Below are 17,225 nucleotides of genomic sequence, written 5' to 3'. Positions count from 1 at the left end.
GGTCTCTGGCTTTGATGTTCTGTGGCCCCCAAACAGCTTCCTCCGCCAATCTCTCCCACCCACCCCACCCCCTGCCCAGTACTGCACTCCAATGTGAAATGCCGCCCCTCCGCCTGTTACCCTGCTGACTCCCCATTCTGAACTACTGTCCATCATTCATGCTCCTGGAGAGGAAAAGGAATAGTCCTTCGTCACACACACTTCTGAGCACCTGCCACGCGGCATACACAGCTCCAGTTCAGATGGTTCAAAACCATCCGTGACCTACCCTGGCAGGCTCTGGTGTGGCTCTACCATCTGCTGCCCGGACCCAGAGAGAGGAGAGAGTGGGTGACCGTGGGCAGTCCACAGGGCACAGGAATTTCTTGAGCTTGACGTGGAGTTGGCCTCCCCAGCCCCCTGCCCACAGTGGGGCTGTCTGGATGGGAGGGTGGATTCTGACGGATCTCAGACTTGGTCGGAGGCTCCCACAGAGGGAGAAGGGTGCACAGGGAGACCAGGCGGGGGCAGGAACTGGGCCTGGGGAGAGCAGAGGTCTGCGGGAGTGGGAACACAGGCAGCAGGGTGGGGCGGCTGGTGATCCGGAGGGATGGTGCCCACATTCCTTCGTGGGTGATGACGCCAGTGAATCTGGCACTCACTTGGGCTGGAAGTCCACCTTCCCTGGACCATGCCTGCTTTTGGGAGCAGCGCCCCGTGGCTCTGCTTCTTGTGGGGCAGGGGGTGCAGGAGAGGGAGAGGGAACGGGAGCGGGCACGTCCCCTGGGCCCTGCCAGGCCCCTCCCCTGCCTGCCCTCCCCTTTACAGATGAGGAGGGGCTCCCGGCTCCACCTCCGCACTGCGCGCCACGTGGGATTTAGTTCCCCCACCAGGGATCAAACCCCTGCCCCCTTCAGTGGAAGCACAGAGTCTTTTTTTTTTTTTTTTAATTATTATTTATTTACTTGGTTGCACCGGGTCTTAGTTGTGGCAGGTGGGCTCCTTAGCTGGGGCATGTGGGCTCCTTAGTTGCAGCATGCATGTGGGATCTAGTTCCCTGACCAGGGATCGAACCCGGGCCCCCTGCATTGGGAGCGCGGAGTCTTACCCACTGTGCCACCAGGGAAGTCCCAAGGAGGCGCTTGATGGTTTGGGCCAACACCAACATCAGCATCGGTCGGGCGAGCGCCTGCTGTGCGCTGGGCACCATGCAAAATCCTTTTCATCCATTAGCATGTTTAATTCCTCCATGCCCCACCCCGCCCCGGGCGGGTGGTGAGCTGCTGTTCCCCTGTCCAGATGAGGACATTGAGGCTGGGAAGGGAGGTGACGTGTCCAAACCTGTGAACCTAAAACTGCTCTACAAAAACAAAAACAAAGCAAAAAAAGAACAAGGAACCCCTGAGCCTTTGCCTGAGTCCTAGGTTTCCCTAATTGTTGGCGGGGGGCGGGGGGGGATTCTTTTTTGCAAAGGATAAAACTGGGCCTGTGGCCCTCAGGCTTCTCCTCCTTTCCTCTGACACCAGGAAGTGACCAGGACCTAACTAAATATTTAACCAATAGTTGGGGTGGAAGCTTGACCTCCAGCGCTGCTTCTTGTACTCCTGCTGTGACAGTAACATTGAGCCACATATAATCCCGAGCCCTGGCTGAGGAGGGGGCCCAAGTCCCACCCACCTGGAAGTGCCCACGCCCAACCCAGGCGAGATGTGGACGCCCCCAAGGCAGAACCCCTGTCCGGTGTTCACAGATGGTGATTCAACAAGTCAGGCATGGACACACGGATGAAGGTCACTCTTGGTCAGCAGAACCTTTGGTAATAGCTGGTCTGGGGGCCAAGAGCAGTCCTTGAGGGCTCCCCACTGTCTCTAACTGTGGTTTCAAAACCTCTTTATGTTTTTAATTGTGGGAGTCTTTCCATGACATCCTACATGTAATCAGTAGCAGCATTTTATTGGTGTACATTTATTTTATAATGTAAGTGTTGGTGTACAACTTCTTTTAAAAGTTCAAGTTCATAACATTTACATATTTTAAATGAACCAATATTATAAAATTAACCAATAATAAGAGCAATGTTACTTTTTTGATGAATACACAGTTTGAGACTGCTCCAGTTCTTTTTGTTTTGTTTTGTTTTTTATAGATTTTTTTCATTTATTTATTTTTTGGCTGCGTTGGGTCTTTGTTGCTGTGCGTGGGCTTCCTCTAGTTGCAGCGAGCGGGGGCTACTCCTCGTTGTGGTGCACAGGCTTCTCATTGCGGTGGCCTCTCTTGTTGCGGAGCATGGGCTCTAGGCGCGCAGGCTTCAGTAGCTGTGGCACGTGGGCTTCATAGTTGTGGCACGCGGGCTCCGTAGTTGTGGGGCACGGGCTTAGTTGCTCCATGGCATGTGGGATCTTCCCGGACCAGGGCTCGAACCTGTGTCCCCTGCATTGGCAGGCGGATTCTTAACCACTGCGCCACCAGGGAGGCACGACTGTTCCAGTTTTTAAAAACAATTAACTTCAGTATCTAATTTTATTTTGTATCAAGGAAATCTGGGTTCACCGGAATAGATGCACATGACAACACTGTAAAACAAAATCTTGCTTTACAATCACAGGATGACCTTCAATTTATCTGATCTGGGAGCCTGAAAAAGGGTAAGATGATACTTCGGATTCAGAATGGAATCACTGTGGTGTTCAGGACCTCCTCATCCTCCTGAAATTCAGGGCCTCAAGGAAGGAGTTCCTGAGGGAGTTTATATCTTTATCACATGGTAGAAAATACAATGTATCACATAAAGTCTGGGCATTGCCAGGCCTTCATTCAAAGTTTCAAAACACTCAACTTGAACCTATTTGTCTCATTGTTGATACTTGTTCCACTTTGGCACCAATGGCAACACTGTAACCCTGAACTCCCCAAATGAGCTTTTCCACTTAGTAAAAGTTAGGGTATCTGTCAGTGTCAGGAATAGAGCTTCAAACTGTGTGAGGCATAAGAACCAACTGAGGCTTGTGGAAAATGGGGTGATCCCAATGCAGGGCATCCTGGAGATGCCCACTTTGGGAAACGCGACCCAGACGACGTGACCATATCTTGCTGACTTTGGGAGGGAGCAGCCTCCAGGCCCAGGGGTCTTGCCCAGTGGTGTTGAGTTGAGCGTGGCGCATGTGAGTGGAGCCGTGTACTTGCTGGTACAATTTTATGTGAGCAGACGCGTACAGGCCAGCATGGAGCAAAACAAAGCAAACCAAGAAAGGCTGGGGTAATTGCCTCCTAATCAAGGACACATTTATATGGAATTCAGATCTTTACATGACTTGGCAGAGGAGAGCTTCATTCCAAGGTATATTCAGAAATGTGTTCCTCCGGCCTCAACAGTTAACACTTTGATGTCTCCAGAATATTAACAGTTGGTGCAGAGAGCATGTTCTTGGGCCCGTGTTCTTTTTTTAATCACAAATTTTTAAAAAGAGCACTTTTACAAAATGCAAATAGGTCCTTGGAAAACACTCAACAACCTCTGGCTGTGCCAGCTGTGTCCTAAGAGCATCACAGGTGTGATCTCAAGAATCCTTGCAGTTTCTCTAAGCGTTAGACTGTGTGATTATACCCATTTTACAGCTGAGAAAACTGAGACCTGGAGTGGCAAAGCAGATTGTCAGCATCACACGGCTACTCACTGCTCAGCTGCATTCTCCAGCCAAGCAGAACCCTCCTGTCTCCCTGGACAGCAGGATTTCTTGTCTCTGGGCCTTTGCCCGCATCCTTTCCATCCACTTTGGCTCAGTTAAATATCACTGCCTTCAATATTGTCACCCTCCAGGGATCACTGCGGTCACTCATCGAGGAGGCCTCTTTTAGACTCTACGTCCTTGCTGAGTCTTCCCAGGAGCACAAACAGGACCCAGGTCCGTCCCTCCCTCAATCCACCCCATCCCTTGCCCTGCACAGTCTCTAAACATTGGAAGTAATTGTCGATCAAGTGAATATCTGTAACAGATTTTGATTTTTTTTTTTTCTTGGAAGACACATGTATATCACTGTACAAGAACTGTATCTGGATGTTTTAAATTTTTTGGAGAATGTTTTGTTCTCTGTGAAAGTATGTTTTAACATCGGCTGTCTGTTTATACTGGCTGTTTAGTGGGAAATGGCTAATAAAGGACCAGTCAGCCTTTGCCCCAGACTCAGGTAATGAGCACATTTTGCAAGAAGGAGGGAGCAAAATGACATTGACAAAGCGTGACCACGTTAACCGCTCAGATACTAAGCACTCACGCCTGCATCCAGAGCTGCTTCCCGTGCTTTTACCTGATTTGCCCCATTTACTCCTTGCCACAGTCCTGTGAGGTGGGCTCTGTCATCACCCCCGTGTTACAGATTGGGACACAGAGATGCACAGAGCTGCAGCGACTTGCCCAAGGCCCCTCAGTGGGGGAAGAGCAGAGGCAGGATTGGGCTCCAGGCCTGTTTGGATCTGACGGGAGGAGGCTGGGTGCAACACTGTGAAATGTTTGTGGGGGTCAAAGTTGGGATGCTCACAGCTGGGAAAGGGGCGCTCTCTTTGGAAAAACAGCCTGATAAGCTGCTGGAACAGAGACGAGACTCAAAGAGCTGAGCAAGTGTCAGAGTTCTGGTGAAAGAAATGAGAGGAATTTTGTTTTTGTCTTCGGAAGGAAGGGGAGAGAAGAGAAGGGAGCCTGTGTGCAGAGGCCAGAGCGCTGCCTGGGTCACGTAGCCAGGTAGTGACCTCAGGGCCAAGAGGCCAAAAGGGCTCAGGAGGTGTCTCATGTTGCCAGGCCACTAGTGCCAGGCTGGATGCCTCCCTGTGGGGTCCAGTCTGCAGGAACCCCTGCTAGCTTCTCCAGTGGTCGGCGTGACGGGGGATTATGTGAGTGTGTGTGCAAATGGAGACGGGGATGATGGCAAGGACCAGCGAACATGTGGGAAAGAGCAGGAGGCTGGAGGCAGAGGTGACGCACTTGTTCGGAAACCATGGGGAGACTCTGGATCTTCACAGGGCCTGGAAAAGCAGTGCACCTGGAATTTCCCCAGATCTCAGAGGTCTGGGAGACCCCAGCTGATGACTGGGTTCTGCACACATGGTCCAGAGGTGTTTTGGGTGGCAGAGTGGTCCCTGAGGGCTGAGTCCTGGAGAATGGCAGGGAGTTCTTGGTAGTAGCTGGTCCTGGCACAGCATGGTAGTGCTTTTTTAAAATATATATGTCAATTGTATCTCTTTTATTATTATTATTATTTTCATCGAAGTATAGTTGATTTACAATGTTGTGTTAATTTCTGCTGTACATCAGAGTGATTCAGTTTTACACATATATACATTCTTTTCCATATTCTTTTCTGTTATGATTTATCACAGGATATTGAATATAGTTCCCTGTGCTATACAGTAGGGCCTTGTTGTTTATCCATCTTATATATAATAGTTTGTATCTGCTAACCCCAAACTCCCAATCCATCCCTCCCCCACCTCCCCTCCCCCTTTCTCTTTAGACTGTATGGATCCTTTTTTTTTTGTCTTGATTTTATTTTTTTTTAACATCTTTATTGGAGTATAATTGCTTTACACTGGTGTGTTAGTTTCTGCTGTATAGCAAAGTGAATACATATATCCCCATATCCCCTCCCTCTTGCGTCTCCCTCCCACCCTCCCTACCCCACCCCTCGAGGTGGTCACAAAGCAGGTGGTCCCTTTCTTTTTCCTCTTTCTCAATTATTATTATCACAAGCACATTGCAACAGAACAAATACTTAAAAAGGGAAAAACCACTCTGTTTCTGGTCCTTGTGCAAATGTAGTAGCAGTTTTAGAGTCCCCGCCATTTCGTATCTGGCTTTTCCTTTTAACATTTTAGTTTAAGCGTTTTTCCATATTGCTGCACCATCGTCGTGATTATTTTCAAGGTGGTGATGTGGATCCACTTCAGGCCTGGGGTCTGGCTGACCAGGGTTTCTAATCCTGGCTCTGACATTTATTTATTTACTCCGGGCCGCCCCGCCCCCCAGCACCCCGGCAAGTTACCTGGCATCGGTTCCCCAAACCCTCTCGTGGGCTCTGTGCACATGCGCGCGCGCGCACACACACACCGCTCTCCGTCTTGCTTAAACTAAGCCGGCTCAAGTGAATCTGAGGAAGCCCTGATGACATTGGCTTCTGTGAGTGCCTTACGGGAGAAAACTTTCAGAAACACTACCTTCCCTGAATTCCCAGTTAAGTGCGGTGCTACCCTCCCGCGGTCCCCACCTCTGGGCGCCCGCAAAGCCGAAACACTGGCTCCAGGGAGTAGGTCCTGCGGACCTCAGCCTCTGAGCGACTCGAGGAAAGTGACCCTAGCTGCCCTCTCCTCCTTTAAGTAGGCTCTCCCACTTTGATTGACAGAGGTAGTCACCAATGACGCCCAGGGGAGGTCCCTTTGGCGCGCTAGGGGGCGTGCCGCCTCCTCACAGCTCTGGCCCAATCAGGGACGCCGAAGGGGCTTTGGGGCGGGGCACGGCTCCCAGCAGCCAGTGGCGCGAGCACAGCGGGCGCGGCGGGGGCGGGGCGCTCGGGGCTGGCGGCAGAAGCGGCCGCGGCGGGGCAGGGCAGGGCCGGGCAGTTCGGCCAGAGCGAGAGCGGGAGCCGGGCCGGGGCCGGAGCCGGATCCGGGGCTGAAGACGCGGTCGCGGCCAGACAGGGGTCCACGGCGTGTCGGGAGGCGAGCGGCGGCCAAGGTGAGGGGCACGCCGCGACGGTTGGGGCGCCGCGGGCGGACGCGGGGCGCTGGTTGGCGGCCGGGCCAGCGCCCTGTCAGGCCGCCACGCTGGGGCCGCGCTCCGCGCCAGAGGGCAGCCTCTGGGGCCGCGCCGGCGGCGCGCGAACTTCCTGTCGCTGTGGGAGGGGGTGTGTTCTGGGGCCACCGCGGGCGCCGAGGGGCGTCCGGGGGCCGAGGGGGGCGCCAGAGAGGACGTCGAGGGGCCTCCGGAGGGCGGGTGGGCTGGGCTTGAGGAAAGCTGGGGGCCGAGGGGTGCGGGGTTGGTGCGGGGGCGCCACAGAGGAGAGGACGAGTTCTCGGGTTGAGGGCTTGCTGGAGAGAGAAGTTGGGGAGCGGGGCCCGCGGAGGCAAGAGCGCTGCTGCAGAAGGGGGGACGGACGACTTTAGGAGAGACTTGGGGAGGGGACGCGGGGAAGCCGAGGGGTGCAGGGGTTCCTTGGGGGAAGCGCGGGCGGCTCGGGGAGCCGCGCCGGAGGAGAGGGGGCCCGGTAGGCGCCGGTTGGAGGGCAGGGCTGGGCCCGAGGGTGGCCTGGAGGGGAGGGGGCGGCCAGAGCAGGCGGGACACATATGCGGATGCGCTTATTTGGGGCGCTTTGATGACCGTCCTCCATTTCCTTTCTTCCCACCCTCCCTGTCCCTCTTCTGGTTCTGTGGGGCGGGGGGATGGCAAGCCCTTCTTTGCGAGCAGGTCCTAGGGCTGGGGGAACAGGCAGGAGAGGCTGGGGGTGTTTGCCCTGTTGCCCCTCGGAGTTTTCCCAGACCGTCATTTTTAGAAACGTGAGTTGCCAGCCTGCTGGGGCATCCGGAGAGGCCTGGGATTGGAGAGGTAGTGATTTCTGCTGCTGCTCGATTTCAGTGGCTTGTTGGGTTTCAGCTCCACCTGGGAAGGCTGGTTTTCTTTTCAGAGGAGTTGGTCAGGGCAGCGAGTTGTGCTGTCGCCGGGAGTCCCACACAGCTGCAGCCTTTGAGGATGCTGCTCTCGGGTTGGGTGCCTGAGGGAAGGTGGCCTTCAGGTGGGGTCTGTGCACCATTCCTGGGTCTTGTCTTCTCTCCTTTACCCCAACTGTCCTGTGTTTCTGTGGTTAAGGAGGGTTGGCTGCTCAGAGTCTCCACGGCTACTCATTACTCCGTTTACCAAACACGCCCTGGCTGTCCTGATGAAAATCAGGAGGCCAGCTCAAAGGATTTAAACCTGGGCTACAGGCGGTGAGCTCACACCAATTCCTTCCCTTCTCTGCAGTTCCTTCCTCTCCAGTTATCCCAATATGCTGAAGTTCTGTTTTAACCCAGGGCAAGGGAGCCAACCAGGTGCGCTCGGTTGAATGCCAGCCCTCCCCTTCTTGCATGAAAGTTCTTATTCCACTTGATTCACAAGCCTGTCTACAGCCTCCCCATAGAGGCATTGAATGGGAGCCAGTGCAACTGGGGTTTCTCTTGATTCACATGGGAAACAATAATCTGTGTGCACTTAAACTTAATTCTAGAGTTTCACAGTCTCCTTGGTGAGGTTATGTTAGTTGAGATATGAGACCACTACATCAAAAACTTTTCTGTGGTGTGTTTTTCTTTTGACAATTGTCTTGAAGCTTTAAAGAAACTGGCCATTAGGCTGATGATATTTATTACTTGGGAAAGTAACGTAACACAGAGGAATAGATGAGTGATTAGGTCTGCACTCTTAATTCACTTTTTTGGAGAAGAATAAAAATTCATTTGAATGGAAATATCATTCTTAGCTCATGCTGTTGGGGAACTGAAACTTTATTACTTTTAGTCTCAAATGTATAAGATATAGGTCATAATATTTAAATGATCTAAAAGCAGGCATATATAGAAAGCTGTCTCTGTTTTTTTTAAATAAATACTCCATGTCCTTTTTTATAAAGCGTGTTGATTTTTAAAAATGAATGAATTAATTAATTCATTTATTTATTTGTGTCAGGTCTTAGTTGGGCACGCGGGCTCAGTTGCCCTGCGGCATGTGGGATCTTAGTTCCCCAACCAGGGATCGAACCCATGTCCCCTGCATTGGAAGGTGGAGTCTTAACCACTGGACCACCAGGGAAGTCCCAATATCTAGGTTTTGAACATGGCTTGTTGCTGGGAGATAAAGTTGTCTTTCCCCAGTCGTGGATGCCCAGTCCAGATCTCTGATGGCCAGGCAATTTCTGGGGTGGGAGATGAGGGGCATTTGTCCTTACATTTTTTCATTTCTTATTATTCACTTGAAAGTCTGTGCAGACCAAGTTAAGGGCCTGGTGCTCAGGTTTCCTTCTTCTGACCAGGTCACAGCTGATTCCAGGATGTTATGGAATATCAAAAAGGTGGCACAGATTCCTTAATAATGGTAATGGCACCTTGTGCTTAGAGATCATGATAGCTTTTACCAAGTGCTCTCTGGCTACCCTTACCTGCACCTCCCATCTGACTCGGGCCTGCCTTATCTGCCATCACATTGTACTGGTGACTTTGTGGAGGCCACCCTGTAGATTATTTGGGTAATGACCACGTTCACATGAGCGATAGTGCTGGCTCAGTTTTTTTCCAATTGAGATTGTTTGGAAGTGCAGCTGCATACCTGAAGGCAGCGCAGCAGTGCCTTAGTTACGAAGTCCGTCAGTGTGCATTCCACAGGTAGAGACCTTACTTTATGGCCCTGGCAGTGATCCTTCGCATACCTGAAAGCATGTCAGTGCCTGAAACCTGGTTCCTGATGGGCCCAGTAGTGGGCCCTGGGATGGCTGTGTAGGAGTTCCTTGAGACTGGTGGTATTCAGACGATTATGCTATGCTGACTGGAGGCAGTGTTAAAAGAAGAAGTCTCAGAGTATTCTGCACAATGCAACATTCTTGGCGTATGTGTGGTTCCAAAGGTAGCTATTTGAGGGACAGTGGCCATCTAAGAGCACAAGCTTTGGTATTTTGATTAAAAACACAAAATAACAAAAACTCCTTACTTATGTTATATACTAGTTTGTAGTCATTCCCATGATTGTATGTTTATCTGTTTGCTTAATAAAACAGAGCATCATGTAGTCTAGTTTTCTTGTTTCCTAGAATAAAATCTTTATTTTCAATATTAAAACATCATCTGAGTGTTTCCTGACATTAGGCACTGAAAGAACAACATATGAGAATATAGAATGAATAAAACGCTATCTCAACAATCAAAGGCCTCAGAAGCATTAAGAAAAAAAAAAAAGGATGGAAATTTTGCCATAACTTTAGAAACCACGTGTGTGGTTGTTTTTTTTTTTAAATTTATTTTTGGCTGCGTTGGGTCTTCGTTGCTGCTCGCAGGCTTTCTCTAGTTGTGGTGAGTGGGGGCTACTCTTCGTTGCGGCGCGCGGGCTTCTCACTGCGGTGGCTTCTCTTTGTTGCAGGGCACGGGCTCTAAAGCACAGGCTCAGTAGTTGTGGCTCATGGGCTTAGTTGCTCCGTGGCATGTGGGATCTTCCTGGACCAGGGCTCTAACCCGTGTCCCCTACATTGGCAGGTGGATTCTTAACCACTGCGCCACCAGGGAAGTCCCTTTTTTTTTGTTTTTAATTTATTTATTTAGCTATATGAGCTTTATGTGACTTTTTTCCTCCCTGGTATGTGGGATAGTAGAGGGGGAGGAGCATAGGTGGAGACTAGGAACCCTGGGCTCTGTCCAGCCTTTTCCTGACTAACCCTGAGGCCTAGGACAATCGTGTATCTTATGGTCTCAGTTTTCATGTTTGTAAAAGGAGAGCCTTAGAGGTTCTTAACCTTTTGAGAATCTGATAACAACTATGGACTTCTTCCCAGAAAGCACACTTGTGGACAGCGTCAGAGGCCTGGACCCCAGATTAGGAATTCCTGGATCATCCCATCTCTAAGCTCCCTCTCACCTCTGATATTCTGTAATCCTATTTTCCTGGTCATCTTTGAGCTGATAATAATGATGACTTGTATTTATGGAAGACACATTCCAAAGCATTTTCACCTCTCATTTTTTGTCCCCAAAATATTTCTGAACAGCGTGGGTGGTGATGGTTATTCCTTCTTCTGATGGAGAAAGGGGTACCAGACCTGTCCACCACTTTAGTAGCATTACACAGCCAGCGGCCTGTCCTGGGACCAGAGTCAGGGCTCCTGGTTGCCAGCTTGGGGTTTTTCCATTAGATTTTGCTTCCTTGGTGGTTGGTTATGTTTGGCAGTGTAAATATCCCAGAATGTGTCGCTTGCAGAGGAAATACTTGTGCATCTGCTGAAAGGACTGTTTTTTTGTCTGAATTTGGATCACTAAACACCTTTCTGCCTGACTGTCAAAAGGTTACTTATTTTGTTTTTGTTATTTTTTTGTGCCATACTTTTCATAGGGAAACATTTGTGGGACTTGAGCGTTTTGAGCAGAGTTGTTTAATGTTTATTGATTAAAGAGTACATTGAGATGATTACTTTTCAGTTGAGTGGCACTTGAGAAACTTGTGAAATAAATGTTAAGTGAAAATTCCAAACATTTGACTTGTTCTGTCGAATATGTCCTCACAGATGAGACTTTTCCTGCAGCCTGAGAGGCCCCTCCCTGGGCCCAGAGCCGCTGGGTGGGTTTGAGAGTTGGGTGTGGATTGTGCCAATGACCATGACTATCCAACAGTGACTTCTTGTGGCCTTCTGGCCAGATTCTGAATATTTTAGGGACTGGTTTTTTCCAGTTTATTAACAGAATACAGTGTATCAGCTATATAAAAGGCTTGTGTAAGCAAAAGAATACTAAACTTTAAAGCCTCACAGATGTTAAATGGTTTATTCCTGATGAAAAGAATCATCATAATAAAGATGTTTTGAATAATCAGACATGGAGGTAATAGGATGGTATACAGTAGGTACCACTCAAATGTGGTATATGTGTGTGTCCTCCAGTCTTCCTATTATGTTACGTCTGATACCTGTAAGGAGATTGGCCGACATCATTCACTTTCCAGGCATGGAAAAGGGTATTTGCTCATTTCACAGTGCATTTCTTTAGAATACTGGAGAGGATGAGGCAGACATGCACAGCCTCACTGACATCGAACATAAAGCCTGATGTCATGTGTCAGCTTCCCTAGGTGAGTTGCTCGCCAGAGAGGCATTGGTGAGGAGAGGAGGCTGTTAGAGGGCAAGGCCCACGATGAAGTGTGAACTCCAGGCTGCCGCCACCGTGCAGGGATGGCATCCAGTTAACTACACAACCTGCCGTGAGGTTTGCTAGTATTCACGGGCCCTCCTCTGACCAGGAAACTGGCATCTGTCGGCTCTTTTCTTCCAGAGGCCTGTCTGTGATTTATATATTGATAGAGCGGCAGAGTTGTCAGTAATGAGCTGGGGAACTCCATTAGGCTGCTATGTCGAAGTACCTGCTTTTTATTTAAAGTTCACTCCCGGGCTGAGTGTTTGGAAGGAGTGTATGCCGATGACGGGAACTGGGCAAGGTGGGTCGGAGGGAGCCTCCCTGGCCACTGTGTGTGCTGTGCCCCTGACGCTTGTCTCTCCTCACAGTTCTGGGATCCCGAGATTCAGGTGACTGTTAGTCAGGAGGTGAGCTTAGAAGCAATCCCATCTTTGTGACAGTAGCAGATAGGAGTGTGTACAAAGTTGGGGCAGACAGAGGAGGGTGGATCTGACCGCCCTCAGGACACTGCACAGAAGCTGGCCTTCAGGGAGGTGACTTCGGAGTGGTTTTGCCGCTCTCCAGGCAGAGGCATGGAGTTGTAAAGAACGTGGGGGTGTGAGGGGGCTGCTGAGGGTGGAGGGGGGGAAGGCTGGGTGGTCAGACTTCAGGTTGTGTGACCTGCCTTGCAGGCCAAGCTCAGGTTTGGACCTCCTCCTGAAGGGTGGAGTTCAATGGGAAGCTGTTTTGGGGCTGTAGACACAGCAGGTTGAAGCTCTGCACAGAAGTGAGAGGTCAGGTGAGAAGTCAGAGATGCAGATGGGGGAGGGGTGATTCAAGTGGCTTATTTTAACAAAAGTCACTTATGTCCCTGGAGGCTCAAGGATTAGTGTGGAAGTTCTTAGGAAGCAGTGCTAAACTCTGATGAGAGGGGCTTCCACAGTAGGACCGGCGTCAGTCTTAGCTCAGTTCCTTTGCCTGAATTTACGTTTTTAGTTGGTAATACAGCAGCTGCCTGGGTTCTGCTTCTCTTTTCACATGGCTTATGCTCACAAATCCATGCAGTTAGTGTGTAACTTTCACCGCCAGTTCCTGCAGAAAAAAGGTAGTATTTGCAGTAAGGTATAGGAAGTAGCATGGTTTCAGAGCCACACAGCCCTGGGTTTGAGTTCCAGCTCTACTACTAGGTAACCGTGGTCTTCCTTGGCCAAATACTTCAACATCCCCAAAACCAGGATACTGACAGCCCCCTCCTCATACGACTTGGGGAGGGCAATGTGAGGGAGTGGACCGTAGACCCCGAGAGCTCAGCACCTGTGCCTGGTTCATGGTGCCAGCTCAGTAACTTTGGTATCGCTCAAAGTGCAGTGTCTACTTGAGTGAGTTTGCTAATTAAGAGAAATATACGTTTAAAGGGCTCAAACTGATGTTATATTATCCAATGCTACTGAAAATCCTTCTAAGATGTGTTATTCTTTTCTCAGCCTAAGTGTATTCAGTGTACTCGGACCTCTCCTTGGTGACTCAGGGTCACAGGGATGCTGTTGAGATTGTCGACACGGATGAGTCTTCTGACCCTGCATGGAACACCCTCCCATCCCGCCCCTAACAGGGCCTGTCTTGTCTCTTCTTTCCACCTCCAGGCTTCTCTCTGATTCTGTCCCCTTTGTTGGGGTGAAGACCTGAGGGCGATCTTTTCTTTCCTGGGTTTTGAGGGCAGCCCTGCCACACAGAGGCCTTGCTCCCGTCTGGGTTGGTGATTCTGTGCTTGAGTTGAATGTTACCTAGGTTATAGAAAACCTGACATTTGGTGTTGTGACTAGCCTTAGTGACTCAGAATTGGAAGGGACCATGTGTGATGGTGACAGTAGCTCATACTTAAGTAATGAAAAATTTAAAGGCCTGAAAAAGCAAATTGTAAAGCAATAGGTATACTCATCACAAGTGTAAAATATTAAAACAATATACAGCAACTGTAGTGAAGGTTGTAGAATTACGGAAAGTTTCTCCTTGATTTCCAAACTGTTCCATTGCCCTTTTACTTTTAGAATTAATATTTAAGTAATAACTTGACTCTGTAATTAAAAAAAAAAATATATATATAAATGGCTTGATTGTGTAGGCATTTTCAGTTTACTAGGAATTTTCCCATAGTCCTGATTTTGTTTTCAGAACAGCCTTGTTGGTCTGCTCCCCTCTTCATTTTTCAGAGGAGGATAAGAGGGAGGACTGGAGGGTCATTGGTTTTGCCTGAGGCTGGCCAGCCAGGACCCCAGGTGGGCCTCAGACCAAGTCTATAGCTCTTAGAGAGCCTAGTTATGGGGGTCTCTGCTGGGGCCTGCAGGGTGGTCTTTCACATATAGAATAAGCTGTGGCTAGTGCTTTGAAGTTTCCTATTGAATAAATGAAATTTTATTATTGTAAAGTGATACCCAAACCATAGTTTGTGAACATTTTCATATTTTAAACTACGTTTGTGTTCCATTGTATCCAATTACGTTGTCGCCAACTGAGCGTGCCAAGTCTGTGAGTTGTGGTCTTCAGAAGAACCACAGAGCAGGCTCTGCACCCCATGTGGACCTCCAGGCCTGCTGTTAGTGGGTTTTGTAGCTGACTGATTGCTGGAGGATGGAGCTGGCCTACCTGGGTACTGTTTAGCTTGGACATGACAATGTTTTAATTAAGGAAGCAATTGTGCCCTCTGCACCAGTGAAGGTAACCATCAGCTGAGGAGCATGGGCAGCCAATGAGGAGGGTAGATCAGGGGCAGGGCATCACCGTCTGGGACAGGCCTCTGGGGGTTTCTGAGGGACCATACAAGAAGCTTCACGCTCCTGCTCATTTAATTCTTGCAACAAGATAAAGTTTACTTTACGCATGAGTAAACCAAAGCTCTGAGAGATGAAGTGACCTTCACAGGGTCACCGGCAGAGGTGACCCTCAGCCTGGCTCTGAAGCCACACTTATCTGCTGTCTTGAATAAGTGGATTCTGAGTCACTTGCCCTCAAATATGAAAAAAATCTTTAAGTTAATCTTCCTTCCCCACTTCTCAGAAACATAGAAAAGAGGCAAGTTATGTGGTCTTTTGTTTAAGACAGGATCTATGCCTACAACTAACTTGATTAAGATAATCCAAAAGTTTGCAATAATTTACGAAATGGGGAGATAAGGGCAGAAAGGGAGAGGCTTCTAAGCAGTCCAGAGCTCCTGGCTTAGGTGGGAGTGCTCTCGCCTCGCCTTGGTGTCATATGAGATTGAAAAAGCACTTACTTAGGGGAGGGACTTTCCTGGTGGCGCAGTGGTTAAAAATCCTTCTGCCAATGCAGGGGACACGGGTTTGAGCCCGTCCGGGGTCCGGGAAGATCCCACATGCCACGGAGCAACTAAGCCCGTGTGCCACAACTACTGAGCCTGCGCTCTAGAGCCCGCGAGCCACAACTACTGAAGCCCGCGCGCCTAGAGCCCGTGCTCCACAACAAGAGAAGCCACCGCAATGAAGAGTAGCCCCCGCTCACCACAACTAGAGAAAGCCTGCGCGCAGCAACGAAGACCCAACGCAGCCATAAATAAATAAATAAACAAACAAATAAAAAATTTAAAAAATAAAAATTAAAAAAAGAGAAAAAGCACTTATTTAGGGGAGAAGAAATTACATTTCTGTAAAGCATTCATTTGCACTACACTTTGTAAAAGAGCTTCACATTTTGTTGACATTGTGATATCAAATGAACATCATTTGTACAGGTAATTTAGAGCAGATCTTTGTTTTTATGCTTGTAAATATTTGTCACTTTTGTGTCAAAAGGCTTTTTTTTGTTTTGTGTTTTTGCTTTCTAGTCTTTTAAAAATTGAAGGTACAACATAGGAAATAGAGTTTTTTTTTTTTTAATAAAGAACTCTGTATTTTACTTTGCATATGCATAGGGGTTTTTATGTATCTTAGAAGCAGTAGCTGCCACCTACTGACTACTTTGTTCCACACTTCAGAAGAGGCAAGAGGCATTGCCTCTGTCTGTCCTCACAGCAACACTCAAGGCTCTGAGGTTACCAGTTTGAACATGAGGGCCCTGCAGGGAGTGAGATCATGTGCTTAGTCCAAGGTCATCAGTGTTGTAAACAGGGGAGAGAATTTGAAGCCTGCACTGGCTACATGGGGTTGTCCCCTTCTCGTCAATCTACACTGTCACAATTGTATTCTTCAGATTCCCTTATTTTATCAAATATCATGTTTTTATCATTGTCCTTAAAAAGATTTTTAATGGTTGTGTAATCCTGTTAATGTAATGAGGTTAAAACATTCCCCTAATGCTGGACATTTTAGGTTATTTCCACTTTTTTTTTTTTTTTTTTTGCTATTGTAGATGAATTTGCAGTTTACAGTTTCATTTTTCTTTTTTCATTTGTGTAATTAGTTCCTGGGTATAAATTGCCAGAAATAGAAATCTTGGATTAAAGGGTATGAACATCTTAGAGTGTTTTGAAAGCCTACTCCGTTGCTTCTGGGTTTATCTTTCTGATATTTATGGATGAAAAAAATTGAGGGATTTTTTTTTTTTCTCTCTAAAATGCTTTGGCCTTTAGAACTTCCAAGTATCTGTGAGATAAACTTTTGTGAGGTTTTCTAAAATGAGTCACATTTCCTCCTAAGTTTCTGGATATCATTTTACTTGAATTAGATGTTTTTACTTTCATAAACAAGAAACAGTCTTTGAAAAAGTCCTTAACTACTTTCTTTATTGATCATCTGAGCCAATGTTCTGCATTCCCTAGGTTGTAAATGTTTATGGTTGTGTTCCTTCATCAATTCAGCTGTCATGATACTCTGAACCACAGTCTCTCTGAACTTGTTCGTCTTTTCTTTTCCTCACTTGAAATACGCATAGTGGGAAAGACCATGCAAGGTTGTTTCTGCTGGTATCTTCACACATCAGGACAGCCTGGGGGATCTCGCGATCCTTTGGATTTTGCCTGTGTAGCTTCTAGATGCTGCTCTCATGGACATTCCTACCATTGCTAGAGGCAAACATCTCAGAGAAGTACTGGGAGGTTTGTTTGGCTGCAGTGCGCAGCATGTGGAACTTCCCCGACCAGGGATCGAACCCGTGCCCCCAGTATTGGAAGCACGGATTCTTAACCACTGGACCACCAGGGAAGTCCGAGAAGTATTGGGAGGTTTATAGTGTTGGTGCTTACACTTTTTTCTTTTCTTTTCTTTTCTTTTTTTTTTTGTCTTGTTTGTTTTTCTGTTCTGAAGTCACTGTGTCCTTTACCATGTCACTTCACCTTGGGCTGGCTTACTTTTTCACCTTCCATTGTTCCTTAGGTATTCACCTGAAGATTAAGTGGAGTCCTATTTTCCTGGTG

At 48.3% G+C, this 17,225-nt stretch overlaps 1 protein-coding gene across 5 annotated transcripts in view; it reads left to right on the top strand.

The window, feature by feature from the left end:
* The first annotated feature begins 6,554 nt into the window (after nt 1-6,554).
* Nucleotides 6,555-17,225, top strand: part of PACSIN2 (protein kinase C and casein kinase substrate in neurons 2) — a 136,690-nt gene continuing 126,019 nt past the window's right edge. For 4 of the 5 annotated variants that reach the window (XM_036864614.1, XM_036864611.1, XM_036864613.1 and 1 more), the window contains exon 1: nt 6,555-6,701. The gene's annotated coding sequence lies outside the window, so the exon portion shown is untranslated. The remainder of the gene's footprint in view (nt 6,702-17,225) is intronic. The other variant, XM_036864610.1, reaches the window with a different exon arrangement.

The sequence above is a fragment of the Balaenoptera musculus genome, chromosome 10, assembly GCF_009873245.2.
Source record: "Balaenoptera musculus isolate JJ_BM4_2016_0621 chromosome 10, mBalMus1.pri.v3, whole genome shotgun sequence".
Lineage (NCBI taxonomy): Eukaryota > Metazoa > Chordata > Mammalia > Artiodactyla > Balaenopteridae > Balaenoptera > Balaenoptera musculus.
This window is presented reverse-complemented; position numbering and strand designations above follow the sequence as displayed.